Below are 16,198 nucleotides of genomic sequence, written 5' to 3'. Positions count from 1 at the left end.
CTAAAATAAATAAACAAATAAATCAGATTGTAAATCTGTAAGGAAGAAAAAATTTAAGATTCTTCCTAATATGTAACGTAGTTAAGTATGATCTGTGATATTCCAAGGGATGGGGATCAACTGTTTTAAGTCATTAATACATTAGCAGTAGTTAGTTTATTCTCTCAAGGGGAGGGAAAGAACAACAATGAGAATTAAGTTTCGGGGAGAGTTACTGAAAAGAAGAAAGAGAAGGGAAAGTGGTATTTTAGAAAAATATTTGCCAGTAGCCCAAATTTGCTTAAATCTATCTTTGAGACAGGGAATGTTTTGTATTTTACCCAAAATGTCTGTGGAGGTCTCATTTCTGAAGCAGTGATGCCTTTTTTTTTGGGGGGGGGCTACTTTGCAGCTTGAGAGATCTTAGTTCCCCAACCAGGAATCAAACTCGTGCCCACTGCAGTGGAAGCATGGAGTCCTAACCACTGGACTGCCCGGGAGTCCCAGTGATGCCTTAAATGTCCTGAACAACTTTTCAAATGAAAACAACAATATATCAGATAAAATGTTTTTAAAATTATACTACTGAGTTGGCAAGAAAGTAAGGAATCAGAGAAATCGAAACTGAACCAAGAGTGTGGACATAGGCATGGGACACAGTGCAGGCTTTTGTTCCAGGATCTTAAGGCTCCCTGTTGATGCTGAGTGGGGAATGGGAGAATATAGGTAAATCCTAGGGCCTGCCCAAGTGGGCAGTTTAAAGAATCTCCATGTGGAGCGGGGCCCCAAAGGCTACACCATCAGTATAAGAGTAACCAGGAAATGAACTTCACTCCATAGAAGTGAGAGCAAGGACAACCTGGCCCTGTGCGGGTAGGAGAAAATACCCCTCTGGTAATTAAAAGCTGATTCTCACAACACATTCATGTGTAATCTGAAATCTTGAAGTAGAGAATCTAGTTTAAAATGGTCCTATGTTAATGCTTCCCACAAGTGACCAGCAAAAACAAAGATAGGTTCTCTCTGCAGGAGGCCAAATTCAGCCCAGGTTCAAAATTTTCTTGGTAGATTATAGTTCCAAGGAACATTTCAGTTCAAGTCAAAGAGTTCCAGAATCACACCAGGAAACAGGCACCATGAATAAGAATCAGCAGGTACAACAGACTGCAAAAGCAGACCTACAAGGACTAAAGATACTAAAATGAGCAGACATGAGAAATAACTATGCCTAATGAGTTTTAGGAGTGCAGGAGACACGGGTTCGATCCCTGGGTCGGGAAGATCCCCTGGAGAAGGAAATGGCAACCCACTCCCGTACTCTTGCTTGGAGAATCCCATGGAAGGAGGAGCCTGGTGGGCTACAGTCCATGAGGTCGCAAAGAGTCAGACATGACTGAGCGACTTCACTCACTCACTCAGTGTGTTTTAAGCTATAAAAGAAAGGTTTGGAATATTATCACAGCACAGTTTTTTTAATTTGTTTTTTATTTATTTTTCCAATCACACTGTGCAGCAAATGGGTCTTAGTCCCCCAACCAGGGATTGAACCCAGGCCCTTGTCAGTGAGAGTACAGAGTCTTAATCCCTGAACCATCAGGGAATTCCAAGGACATTATTTTTAGTGCAGATTTATAAAATATCAGAAAAAATTTCTAGGAAAAAATACGATAATCGAAGTGGAAAATTCAGTGGATGAATTTACAATAGACACAGAAGTAGACACAATAAAATTAGATACAGCTGAAGAGAAAATGAATGCACTGATAAGATAATTCTTAAGAAACAATCTAGTATGCAATCCAGACAAAGAAATGGACAAGAGGAAAGCAAAGTTAAGAGACATAAAGAATAGGTGTGAAGAGCTCACATATTTCCATGGAGTTCCAAAAGGAGATAATTGTAGAAATAATAGGGCAATGGCAGAAATAATGGCTGACATGTTCCAAGAATTGCTAAAAGATACCAAAACTCAGATCTAAGAAACACAAGAAATTTCAAACAAGTAATAATTCACAACCACATGTATTTTGGTAAAACTGCAGAACATCAAAGACATTACTTTTAAGTATATATACATTTGTTATTGTTCCTATTGTTATATACTTATGTTAATGCACTCTTCTGTATAGAGATTTCACAATAAAGAATTACCAGTGCCTTTGAGCTTCTGAAAACAAGGGATGTGACTAAACTGAGGTGGCTAAAAGATGTCTCTGAATTCAGTTTTGGAGCATCGAGGGCAGTGTGGTGTATGGCTGCTGCTAAGTCACTTCAGTCGTGTCCGACTCTTCACGACCCCATAGATGGCAGCCCACCAGGCTCTTCCATCCATGGGATTTTCCAGGCAAGAGTACTGGAGTAGGTTGCCATTGCCTTCTCCAGCATATCACCCTAAATATTGGCTAAAACATAAGAAACTACTGGGCATTTTACAAGTTTTGCCTGACAAAAATGGCCATCTCTTACATTCCTGTTAGTGAATGCTCACCTTCTTGCTGACACATTACTGACTGGCTTTTCAGTGGGAAAATTACATACCTAAAGACCAGTGTGCCCATGGACTCCAGTTCCCCCACCCCCACTTGTATTGTGACAGACAAATCACTGGAGGTCTCCGAGCTTTTGATTTTTCATCTGATTACAGGGCTCACAAGCTCTACCTACGCCCAGAGTGGATGATATTAGAGCAGGTGTGACTGGCAAGTGTGAACTGGTGAGGAAGTTCTTTCCACCTTGTGCCGCCCACTTCCGGGTCTCTCCACAGCTCCAGTGGGTTTGGGTGAGAATGTAACTCTTTATTTCCTCCTGTTTGGGGCCAGGTCCTAACTTGGGTGATGTCAGGCTCTCAGAGATGGCTCAGCTGTGCACCCACTGTGGGTAGCAGCCTGGGGGGCATAGATCCTACTGCCACCTGCCTGGCACCCCCTCTTGCCACCCTGGAGGCTCATGGCCTCTGGTCCTGAGCCCCCAGGAGGCTGCTTCTAACAACCTGGTTGTGTGCCCCCAGGGAACCTCCCCCCTTGGTGGCCTGGAAACCAGGTGCTTCTAGACTCCTGTCTCCCTTCTGTCTCTTGCGAAGAAAAATCCCTGGCCTAAAGTAGCCCATTTCATCTGGAGGACAATGGCATTTTTTACAGAAAAATGGATGGAGAGTGCTCAGGGCCTAGTTGGGGGGAGTGTGAGAGGCCATATTCTCTTGGGAATGAGTCCGTCTGGCTTGGCTCTGTCGGTGGGACAAGCACAACAGTAGTAGTGGCAGCCTTGCTTGTCCTCTGCTGAGCCCTCTACAGTGCTAGGTGCTGCGCTGAGCGCAGCTGGCTCTCCCAGCAGTCCTCGGAGGGGGCATGGTTATTATTCCCATTTAGAGCTGCTACACTGAAGCTGAAGAGCGGTAAGAATCCACCCAGGTCAACGTAAGGAGCCAAATGGGGATTTGAATTGAAATTCCACCCTTTTTTTGCTGGTGGTGGGGAGGGCGTTTATTTTACAATGAATGAAAGGAAAACGACAGTGTAGCATTTCACCAATTTGAGGATACCCATGTCATTTTAACATCTCTGAAATCATGATGTATCCTGTAATCTATAGTTCGTTATGGTTTAATTGGGAGCATTTTTTGGTTTGTATCTTTATGGTGAATAAAAATGGTGCATTTAATCATCAATGATACCTTAGATTCAATGTAATTAATATATACATTTTTTTTTCTTTTCATAAAAGTGGGATTGTTGAGTAACCTGTTTATTTCCCGCAATCTTGAGATGTGATTGACATACAAGATTGTAATAGTTTAAGGTATATAGCATAATCATTTGATGTATATATGACAAAATGATCACCATAATAAGTTTAGTTAGTATCCATTACCTCACATAGTTATAGACTGTTTTCTTATAATGAGAACTTTTTCTATATACTCTCAACAACTTTCAACTATAAATACAGTGTTGTTAACCATAGTCACCATGCTGTTCATTACATTCCTAGAATTTAATCTCATTATTGGAAGCTTGTACCTTTGGGCATATTTACCCATTTCCCTCCAACCCCTGCCTCTGTCTTCTTTTTCTATGAGTTCAGTTTCTTATTTTTATTTTTTTTTTAGATTATACATATAAATGAAATCACATAGTATTTGTTTTTCTCTGAGTTATTTCACTTAGCATATTTCCCTCCAGGTCCATCTGTGTTGTCACAGGACTTCTTCCTTTATATGGCTGAGTAATACTGCATTGTGTGTTTACTGCGTTTTCTTTATCCAGTCATCTGTTGATGGACACTTAGGTTGCTTCGGTGTCTTGCCTATTATAAATAATGCTGTAGAGAACACTGCAGAAATCTCTTTGGGATAGTGATTTTGTTTTCTTTGATATATACCTAGAAGAAGAATTGCTGGATTATATGGTAGTTCTACTTTAAATTTTTTTGAGGAAACTTCACACTTTTCCATTGGGACTGCATTTGTATATCTTCTTTGGAAAAATGCCTTTTCACTTCCTTTGGTCATTTTTAATTATAATTGAATGTTTTGTTTTTGTGTTTTTTTATTTAAAATTTTTTTCATCTATTTTTTTGCTCTTGAATTGTATAAAGTTCTTTTAGATTAGCCTCTTATAGATGGTTTCCTTTGCTCTGCAGAAGCTTTTTAGCTTGGTGTAGTGCCACTTATTTAATTTTGCTTCTATTGCCATTTCTTTTGGTGTCAGATCCAAAAAATCATTACCAAGACCAATATCCAGGACCTTACGCCTTTTTTCTTTTGTGAGTTTTGTGGTTTAGACCTTACATTCAAGTCTTTAAACCATTTGGAGTTGATTTTTGCATGTCATATAAGATGGTGTCCAGTTTTATTCTTTTGCATGTGGCTATCCTGTGTTCCCAGAACCACTTATTGCAGAGGCTGTCCTTTCCCCAGTCTACATTCCTGGCTCCTTTGTTGTAAATAAACTGACAATATATGGATGGTTTTATTTCTCAGTTCATTATTCTGTTTCATTGATCTATTTGTCTGTTTTTATGCCAATGCCATACTATTTTGATTCCTGTAGCTTTGTAATGTAGTTTGAAATCAGGAAAGGTCATTCCTCCAACTTTGGTCATCTTTCTCAGGATTGCTTTGGCTGTTTGGGGTCTTTGAGGTTCCATACAAATTTTAGGATTGTTCTGTTTCTGTGAAAAATGCCATTGGAAATTTGATAGGGATTGCATTTAATCTGTAGATTGTTTGGAGTAGTATGGAAATTTTAACTATTAATTCTTCCACTCCATGAGCATGCAATATTTTTGCATTTATTTGTATCTTCTTTAGTTTATTTCATCACTGCCTTATAATTTTCACAGTACATACCTTTTACTTCCTTGGTTAAATTTATTCCTAGGTATTTGATTATTTTAAGCAATTCTAAATGAGTTTGTTTTCTTTATTGATAGTTCATTGTTAATGTGTCAAAGTACAAGTGATTTTTGTATACTGATTTTGTATCCTGCAATGTTAATGAATTCATGTATTCTTAATATTTCCAACAGATTGCATCTTTATCGAGTTTTCTATATATAATATGTCACCTGCAAATAAAGACAGTTTTACGTCTTCCTTTCCAATTTGGATGTCTTTTATTTATTTACTTTTCTTGCCTGATTACTCTTGCTAGAAATTCCTGACTAGAGTGAATAAATCTGGTGAGAGTGGGCATCTGTGTCTGGTTCCTGATCTTAAAGGAAAAGCTCTTGGCTTTAATATGATGTTAGCTGTGGGCTTGTCATCCCTGGCACTTATTAAGTTGTGATATTTTCCCTCTGTACCCAGTTTGGTGAGAATGTGTTTTATTTTTTTATTTTTTTTTTAAATTTTATTTTATTTTTAAACTTTACATAATTGTATTAGTTTTGCCAAATATCAAAATGAGAGTGTGTTTTAATCATGAATAGATGTTGAATTTGTCAGGTGCTTTCTCTGCATCTGTTGAGATGGCTGTATGATTTTCAGCCTTCATTTTTTCTATGCGGTATATCACATTGATTGATTTGCAGATGTGGCCTATCCTTGCAGCCTTGGAATGCGTCCCATTTGATCGTGGTGTATGATCCTTTTAGTGTGTTGTTAAATTCCGTTTGCTAGTGTTTTTATTGAGGATTTTTACATCTATCTTTATCAGGGATATTGGCCTGTAATTCTCTTTTCTTGTAGTGTCCTTGTCTGGTTTTGGTATCAGGAAAATGTTGGCCTCGTAAAATAAGTTTGGAAATATTCCCTCCTCCTCTATTTTTTTGGAAGAGTTTGAGAAGGATTGGTATTAATTGTTCTTTAAATGGTAGAATTCAACAGTGAAGCCATCTGGTCCTAGACTTTTGTTTGTTGGAAGGTTTTTGATTACTGATTTAATCTCTTACTAGTAATTGGTCTGTCCAGATTTTCTATTTCTTCATGATTCTGTCTTGGTAGTTTGTATGTTTCTAGGAATTTATCAGTTTCTTCTACATTGTTCAATTTGTTGGCTTATAATTGTTTATAGTAGTCTCTTATGATCCTCTGTTTTGGGTATGTGTCAGTTGCAATGTCTCCTCTTAAAGTTTTGATTTTATTTGAGTCCTCTCTTATTTTTTTCTTGGTGAATCAAGTTAAAGGTCTGTTTTGCATTTTTTCACAAAATTAGCTCTCAGTTTCATTGATCTTTTGTGTTGCTTTTTGCATCTCCATTTTATTTATTTCTGCTCTTATCTTTGTTATGTCCTTCCTTCTCCTAAGTTTAATCAAATCTCTACTTAATTTTAACCACTGCTCAGTCCTACCTTTCTGGCCAGGGAGTGAAGGGATACCTATTTGTCAAAGATATATTTATCTTTAAGAAAAATCAGAAAGACTTTTGTTAAAATTGAGTTACCTGTGTTGATTTATAAACCTTAGAGAATACCAGAGAGTATGAAGAAGGTCATAGAAACACTCCCTTTGCTTCACTGTAGGGGGCACAGCTGGGGGCCCAGTCCTGGAAGGTTGGAGGACAGGACAGGGTCCACTAGTGTGAGACATGAGAGGATGCCCACAGATGCCCAGAGTCCTGTGCATGATGGGTTGTCTGACTGGGGTCTGCTGCCAGGCTGCTGCAGAGGAGGATGCGGTTTGGAGTAGAGAGGCAGCCAGGAACAAGCATGGCTTTGAGGGGTGAGGGTTAGCAGGGTGATGAGGGGAAAGGGGAGAGAGGTGGGGCAGGGGACACCGAAAGACGCCAGAGGTGGTATGAGGGAGCATCTGTGAATTTGCTGGGCCCCACATGGGTGAGAGCAGGGTGGGCAGATCTGGAGATATCCTGAGTCAGAACAAGAAGGACATTGAGTGACCACATGTACTTGGTAAGCTGAGACCGGTGGCATCAGCAGTCACAGCATGGCCAGAGGCCAGTGAACAAGGACTAGATAAGGAACCTCCAGGGCCAGTAGCAGCCTTCAAGAGAGGCAGCTGGTGGGTGGAGCTTTCACACTCACCCCTCCCCCCCGCCCCCGAGGACAGAGAAGGAAGAGAGGGGGAGGACTGCTAGGCTGACCAAGAATGGAGCTAGAAAGTCCCACAGAGACTGAGTCTCCTGTGAAATGGCTGGATGACTGCTTACCAGCAATGAACTCAGGGGTCAAGAGCCAAATTAGATTGTGAGATCAAGAAAGGTCTGGGTGTGTAAATCCACACTTTCCTCTGCAATATGTTTAGTTTAGCTCTACTCTGCAGCAGGTCTCCTCCCTTGTTACAGGTGGGAAGTGAGGTACAGGGGGTGACATTGCCTCTCCAAGGCCACAGCTGGGCTGGGGCTTCAGCTCCCATCTGTCTGACTCCCCAAGTCCCCGTCTGATCCCTGGGTCTCACTGTCTGTGGCCTGCTCTCTGGGTATGCTGGGGTGATATATCAGCTGCATCCCCAACATACAGATCCCAACATACGAACCCAGATAAGCACCCCTAGCCACGCAGGACGCCTGATTGCCCAGCTGCTCAGCACTACGCCCTGTGGACAGAGCTGGAATTCATGTCTCCAAAGGAAGCCAGTCTGCCCAGGTCCTGTCCTCTGCTCTTAGCACAGCACTGAGCAGTGATCGGAGGGTATTTCTAGAGTCTGCCCCAAGGCCAGGCCCCCTGCACAGAGCACCAGAATGACCTGTCATCTGAAGGCCTGGAAACATGGTGGAGAAATCGTGATGAGTCCATCATGGAAGACGATGCAAATCCCCCGGCCTTTGGTGCAGACATCTCCAGCCGAAAGATACCACCTCCAGATGTGGTACCCTCTAAAAATAGCAGGTGGAGTCATCTCCCCTGGCTAATTGTTCTAAGTGGGCCCTCAGCACCATCTGGAAGTGGGTCTTGTCAGTGTACCAGGACGTCACCCCAATTATCTGCACGCCGGCTCTTCACCGCCAGCCCCACAACAGAGGGGCGGCAGCTGTCTCCACTCACCCCACCCCTCACCCCACGGCAGCCTCCGACATGCCCCATGGGCCCTGCCAGAGGAAGCCATTCACCCTGGAGGAAGATCCTGGGAGCCTCCTGGAGGCAAGATCCTGGCAGAAGATGGCAGTTGCCCTCTCTGGGCCTGTAGGAAGACAGCCAGAATGGGTGAGGATAGGGGCCATCTCTCTTTTCTTCACTGGGGGAGATTCAGGCCAGGTCACGCCACTGGCAGATGCTGGCATGCTGAGTGTGCGGCATCCGCTCTGGATGGCTTTCCTGCCAGGAGCTCTGGCAGCCAGGACGGGAGATGTGCCTGTGGGCCCGTCTCTCCCCTGGGTTGTGGGCCTCTTAAGGGAAGTGCCCGGTACAGGCAGGTGTGGGACAGGCTCTCAGCTTGGCTTCTCGACTCAGTTGATCCAGGACTTTGGATGGGGCCTCTGAGCCAATTTACTGGTCTCCCTCCTCTGTCCACTGGTCAGTTCTGAGGAGTGAGATATGGCAGAGTCCTCAGAAGGCGCCTGATTCATGATAAAGTGCCGGCCAGGCTCCTCTGTCCATGGGATTTCCCAGGCAAGAATACTGGAGTCGGTTGCCATTTCCTACTCCAGGGGGTCTTCCTGACCCAGGGATTGAACCTCGTCTCCTGCATTGGCAGGTGATTCTTTACCACTGAGCCACCCGGGAAGCCCTGAGGTACTTGTGGATATGTGTAAGTACAGAGAAAAGCTCTGGAAGGCGCTGCAGCGTCTGATGACAGTGGTCACCTCTGGAGAAGGGCGAGGACTTGGCCGGGTGCATGTCGCATGCTTTGTGCTGGACTGTACAGTTTGTAGTTTGTTTTAAATATTGTTGGTTCACACTCTCAGGGCAAAAAGCACACTCCCACTCCCACCTCAGGACCCCTGGCCCCTACTCCCATCTCAGCTTATCTGAACCCTGGGTGTCTCTCTGTCTAAGCTGGGCTCCTATTCAAGCTTCCCAGCTTGCCAGTAAGGCAGACCTGGGCAGGACACCTCCCTGAACCTGCTTTCTCACTTGAAAGTGGGAACAGTGGTGGTGATAAGCTCTCCTCACTGGCTTCCCTTGGACATGATAGTCACGCATAGGCTTTGCGAGCAGCCACAAGTCCAGGGCTTCCATGTAGCTGCCAAGAACAGTGCCAGCCCTGTCAATGCTTAGGCTGCAGGATGAGCCAGCGCCTGAGGAAGCTGCTCTGTTGCCACTCAACCATAGCAAAGGCTAGTGGGAGCACTGAGGCTTCATTCCCAGCTGCTGTCTGACCAAGCCACGTTGGGCCCCACGTGGCCTTTGTGTGAAAGGGGACAGCAGCACCTACCTTGGCAACAGGGCCCCAGGGTTAAGCACAATAACCTGTGCACACAAAGTTATCAGCCCATGGTTGGGCCCCACTCCCTCCCCACTGATACATGGGGGGCAGCCCTGTTTCTTGTGGTGGCCCCACCAAGCCCAGAGTCCTTGTCAGCCCCTGGCATGCCCCCAGCCGTAGCCAAACATGTTAGATTTCGGTGTGTGTGTGGGTAGTTAACACTAGAATGGTCCCCCACCCTACCAGCTGTGCCCTGCTCTGGTGTAGGATAGAACTCACAGGCCTTCACCCCACTCACGTGCTCCTGAGGGGCACCCCTGTAACAGAAGAACATAGATGGGGGCCTGGGCTACGGACATAGCCACAGCAGCGCAGGGCATTGTGGCACACTGGGGAAGGACAGATGCCTGAAACCCGGGAGGGCAGTGGGTGGCGCAGGCGGCTCCATGCCGTCTAAAGGGCAGTGCCTGCCCTGGACACCTGGGTCCACCTAGACTCTGTTCTACTCCCACCTGGCTGTGTTTCCTCCACCAAGTTGCTCCTGGGTCCAGGCAAGCATCGGTCCAGCTCTGAGCACATGTTTCTGTTGAGTGGGGATGCAGGAGATCAGGCCAGAACAAATGCAGTTCAGACTCAGATGGGGGTTGGGTGGGAGTGGGATCGGCGGGATCCAGGCTCCCCCTCAGGTTGCCTTGCAGAAGGGTGTCCAGCATGGCCTGGACTGCTGAAAGGGCTCCTGCAGGAAGGGGTGCAGAACAAGCCCAGCCCACCTCCCCCCGCCCTACCTCACCTCCCCCAGAGCTCTGGGCAGCTTCCCCCAACACACATTTTCTGGCCGATTTGTTCCTTGGTTTATCTTTGACCTCCACTGCAAACCAGGCTCCCTCTGACAAGGCTTTGAAGTCAAGTGCCTGAATCTCTCCCTCCAGGGCTGGGCCAGGCCCAGCTGGACACAGGCTGAGTGTGGGGTAGAGGTTGGGGTGCACGAGGCTGGAGGCAGGAGCAGGCAAGGCCCCAGCATATGGGCGGTAGAGGTCGTGGGGGGTGGTGCAAGGCTGGTGCCTGCAGGATGGGAGCAGGTATGGTGACCACAGCGCTGGGACCAAGTGCAGGGCCAAGTGATGAGTGTTTGTGGGCAAAGCCATAAAACGCTGACACAAGACAGGTGTCAGACCTGCTGCCCAAGTGGCATGTACATCTTCACCAGGCCTTCCCAACCTTGAGCAGGCATCAGATCACCTGGAGGGCTCATTAAAATATCACTGGGCCCCATCCTGCTGCTGCTGCTGCTGCTAAGTCGCTTCAGTCATGTCTGACTCTGTGCGACTCCATAGACGGCAGCCCACCAGGCTCCCCCGTCCCTGGGATTCTCCAGGCAAGAACACTGGAATGGGTTGCCATTTCCTTATCCAATGCATGAAAGTGAAAAGTGAAAGTGAAGTCGCTCAGTCGTGTCCGACTCTTAGTGACCTCATGGACTGCAGCCTACCAGGCTCCTCTGCCCATGGGATTTTCTAGGCAAGAGTACTGGAGTGGGGTGCCATTGCCTTCTCCGGGCCCTATCCTAGAGCATCTAAATTATAGGTCTGTGGTGGGACCCATAATTTGCATTTCTGACTAGTTCCCAGGCGATGCCATTGGTCTGGGGCTTACACTTTAAAACCACTGCCTGAAGTCCTTTTGCTCTCCACCCTCTGGGGCACAGGAAGAGCTGGGCTGCGTACACTAAAGCAAGTGAAGGGGGCTCACACTGATCGAATCAGGGTTGAATCTAGGAGTACTATAGTGACGTCTGAGCTTTTATTGGGTCCCAGTCACTTTACCTACATTAATTTACTGAATTATTATTATTATTTTTTTTAATTTTGGCCTACTGCATGGCTTGCGGGATCAGTTCCCCGACCAGGGACTGAACCCTGGCCGGGGTTTGAACCTTGGCCCCTGCAGTGAAAACCCTGAGTCCTAACCTCTAGGCTACCAGGGAACTCTCTCTTATTGAATTCTTACAAGGACTTTGCCAAATGGGATTATCACTCCCATTTTAAAGAAGGATACACTGAGACAGGGTGGTGGTCACACCCTGGCCAGTAGCAGAACTAGGACCTGAATGCAGGCAGTCTGGCCCTGGAGGCTGTGTGCTAGGCTACCATACTCCCAGATGCCTCAGGATACTCAAGTAAGTGGCCAGCAACCATGGGATTAGTTCAGAGCCTGTTCATGGAAGGGTCAAGATAGACCTGGGCATGCCTGGGGCAGGGCCACCTCTGCCCCCTGATGCTGCTGATCCAGGCCAGGGCCTCCCAAAGGCCAGCTGAATTATAGGAGGAGAGGGTGAGAGGTGAGGAGCCAAGAGGTCCTGGTTACCATCCTAACTGCTGCAGGCCTGCTGGGCTATGCTGACAGCCTCTGCCGCTCTCTCGGCAGCCTTTGCCTTCGTGAAATGAGGAGCTGGAGAGGCTTCGTCCTGCTCTGGGACCTAAAGGGGTTGCACTAGCCACCTTGGGCTGGGCAGGCCTCTTGACACCTAGGTCTCTTCCTGAAGCCCACATCTACTCCACCCGTGCTCAGAGACACAGGCCTTAGAAGGAAATAGTGATGGCTGATCCCTGTGGATATATGGTAGAAACCAATACAATATTGTAATTATCCTTCAATTAAAATAAATGAATTTTTTTAAAAAAAGAAGGAAGTGGAGGCTGAGGCTTGGTCTTGACTTTCATAGAATGCATGGCTGGGCCCTGTAGGGTGGAGGGGCGGTGTGGCCCTGAGGGAACACCCCTCTGAGGAGCAGGACTGAGCCCCTGTGTTGGCTCAGTTCAATCCGATAGCATCAAGAGTACTAAGATGTTGGCTTAGCTCCTTCCAATTTTTTTTTTTCCTTTCAAAGCTGTTTCTGAACCTCCTTAGCCTATATTTTATTTTTCAGTTGAAAGAGTTCCTCCTGCCTCCTCCAATCTACTTGGCTGTATAATTCCTGGGCTGAACATGTTCTCAATGATCTGAACATGTATATGTGTTTCTGTGACGGTGGACACATGTGAGTGACTGTGTGGTGCCACGTGTGTATCCGGGTGTACCCAGGCCCTGGAACACATGCATGGGGGTCTGAGCGTGTGCTGCTGGGCCCCGCTTCCTGAATGGGCGCTGACCCTTAACTGTGAACAGATGGGCCTTGTGGGTCAGGCGGGGATCGCAGCTGTTTGCCAGAAGGCGGCCAGCTCTGGGGGCCCAGAATGGAGCCTGGAGCACCTTGACCCAGCAGAGGAACACCTTACCCTGGGTGCTGCCTCTCCCAGCCGTGCTCCTGAGCAGCCTGTGGGGGAGACAAGGCCGCCAAGCTGTTTATCAGGCCCTTTGAAACGGTCGGCGGCTGGCGGCCAGGCCAGCGGGGGAAGCAGTGCCTTCTGGGCCTGACTTGGCGGTGACTCGGCCCCTCGCTCCTCGTGTTCCTCTCTGGCTAGTCAGCATCCTAGCCCAAAGAAGCAGTTGCCTGAGAAAGGAGGTCTCCTCTTCCCCATTCACTCCCAACCTTATTGGGGCAGGAACAACCCCTAGAAGGTGGTAAGGGGGAGGAGGAGAAGGGCAGACAGGGGCCTCTGCATCCCTGGGCAGACGTGGGAGAGAGGAAAAGATGGTTTTCCAGAGGCCTGGCTTTGTCTGCTCCCCTCTGTGTTTATAGAGTAGCCCTGACCTCCCTCTTAGCCCAAGAAAGACTCCTAAGACAAGTCAGTAAATGACAGAGGACAGGAGAACACCCACTAGAACATCCCCTGTGTGAGCCCACCCTTCCATGCCCACCCCCTAGCAGAGTCCATGACACATACAGGGCCTTAAAAAAAATGTATGTTGACTATTTAATGAGTATTGTTGAGTGAAGAGGGAAAAGAGCTAGAAGCTTGGGAGGTATGGGTTGGTGGAGAAAAAGAAGCAGCAGCAGCAGCAGCCAGAGAAATGCCAAAGCGCGAAAAGGAGAGCCCAGCTGGCTGTGAGGTTCTACTGGGAGCTCAGTGATGGAGAGGGGGAGAGAGAAGAGAGCAAGGAGGCAGCCAGCCCTTGAGCAAAGAGGACCAGGCTGGTGGAGGGGTGGTGGATTTGCCTCAAGTTCTCCAGCTACAAATGGGCACCTCGGAAACCCAGGCCAGCCCCACCGCCACCCCAGTGGGAGCACCATCAAGGTCATCGCCTGGCCAGCAGGCTTTATCTCCACTTTCCTCTCCTGTGGGTATGGTGGGAACTACAAGGCCGGTCTGGAAGTCTGGATTCTTTGTTGAGGCGGGGCGGGGTGGGGCGGGGAGAGCAGGGAGGTCGGGGGGGGGGGGGGGGGGTGGGGAGGTGGGTTGGGGGGGTGGGGGAAGTGAGGGAAGGTACAGGTTCCTCCTCCGTGGTTTCAGAGAAATAAGTCAAACTTGGCAGGGCAGTGGGGAGTGGGGTGGAGGGGCCATCTGGATGTGAAGGCCAAGCCTGCTGTTAGAAAGGCAGGGCTGTCCTGAGCAAAGTGTCCCTTCATTATGTCACCCTGTCATTGTCACCCCATGTCTGCCTTGCTGAGTCCTCTCCTGCTGCAGAAACTGCATCTGAGAGAGGCTGAGAGGTTCTTGGTGGGGGGAGGGACATAGACAAAGAAGGAAGGGACCCAGATGTGTCTAATGGCAGAGCCCTGGGGTCAGGGCAGGGCAGGAAGGCTTCTTGGAGGAGGTGAAATGTAATCAGACGTCAGGGACAGTAAATTGCATTATCTGTAGGAACCGGCTGGAGAGAAGAAACTCTGTGTGTTTAGTGAAGAGGGATGTACTGTCTCGGGCTACCACGCCTGCCACCCTGCATTAGGCCGCCCTCGGGGCCCCCTGCATGGAGCAGGGGAAATTAGAGCATAATCAGTGCAATTTCAAGGCAGCAGCCCCTTCCAGCAGCCAGCGGCCATGCCTGTTAACCAGCCCGCAGCCCCACTGGCCTGATACCACAAGCAAATGGCTCCTAATGGGGACCAGACCTCCTCCCACCTGCCTGCCTGTGTGTCTGCATGCCTGTATGTAGGGCTCAGAGCCTTGCCACTGGACCCCTGTCCTGCTTGCAGTCCCTGGGCCCCTGGCTCCTGCTGGGTAGGCTGTGGGGGGTGGTGTGGGGTGCTGGGGGAGGGGGGTGGGAGCCCTACAGGGGGCCTCTACTCCACAGGAAGCAGGGCAGTGCCCCCTGTGGGGTGGGCATAGCAGGAGCCTGGTGCAGCCCTAGGCAGCTACAGCCAGGTCATCAGGCTGCTCTAAGCCCCACATCTTGTTCTCCCTACCAGAGGGCCTGGGAATTCTTTGTCTGCTCTTTTGTCCCGGGGAGCCAGGGAAGCTGGGTGCTGGGACTGTTGGAGAGTCTGCAGGGTGTGTTGCTCCCCTTCAGTTCCTCCTTTCAAACCCCTTTCCCCTAGCCTTGACATGGGCCCTTATCACCACTCACCTAGGATTCTAGGACTCACTCCTCACCATCTTCTTGCTTCTAATCACCCCACCTCCCTGCCCCCCTCCACCTTGCTGCTGCTGCTGGGAGATTTTCTTTTCTTTTTAAAAATATTTATTTCTTTGGCTGCACCTGATCTTAGTTGCAGTACACGGAATCTTCCATCTGCATTGTGGTATGCAGGATCTTTTAGTTCATGGCACGTGGGATCTTTAGTTGTTGCATGTGGAATCTAGTTCCCTGACCAAAGATTGAACTCGGGCCCGCTGCATGGGGAGCACAGAGTCTTAGCCACTGCGTCACCAGGGAAGTTCCATGAAGATTTTCTACATCACATCCAATGGCATGCCTTCCCTGCTTTACAATCTTCAGTGACTCCTTGCTGCCTTCAGGGTGAATGACAAAGTTCTGAACTGAGAGGGCCCCCTCTGGGTCGCAATCCTGCCCACTTCACAAGCCCCTTCTCTTGAATGAACTAGGGGAAGACGAGAAAGATGTTCACCTCTGGAACAAAATTTAAGAGAGCATCCATAAGCCCAATAATCAAGATAAATAATGTTTTAGTGCCATCTTTTTTAGAATCAAAATTGATGCCAAAAAATCCATGATAAATGAAATTTTGAACAAAGACATGGATAGGGTCAGGATTAGAGGGGAGTGAGGGAAATCGTACAAGGGCAGGGTCGGATCCTATCTATTTAGTCTTCACTTGCCTCACCCGAGTGCTGGCCACGTGTCCAGATGTGCCCACCTCATCCTGCATCAGCCAACTGAGCCCAGGGAGCCGCTTACAATCCTCCAAGCGCCCCAGGCCTTTGCAATGCTGTTCCCTCTTCCCGGAAGTCTCTTCTTCTGTCTGTTCTCACCTGGATCCTAAAACTCAGCTGCGGCAGCCCGTCTCTTATCCCCGGGCCAGATCAGGAGGCTTTTGTGGTCTGCAGCTCTCCCCTTTCCATCTCCACTTCCAGTCACTGTTACCTCAGTTCCTTTAGAGTAGAATCCTGACTCAGTTCA

Source organism: Bubalus kerabau, chromosome 2, assembly GCF_029407905.1.
Source record: "Bubalus kerabau isolate K-KA32 ecotype Philippines breed swamp buffalo chromosome 2, PCC_UOA_SB_1v2, whole genome shotgun sequence".
NCBI classification, from domain to species: domain Eukaryota; kingdom Metazoa; phylum Chordata; class Mammalia; order Artiodactyla; family Bovidae; genus Bubalus; species Bubalus kerabau.
This window is presented reverse-complemented; position numbering follows the sequence as displayed.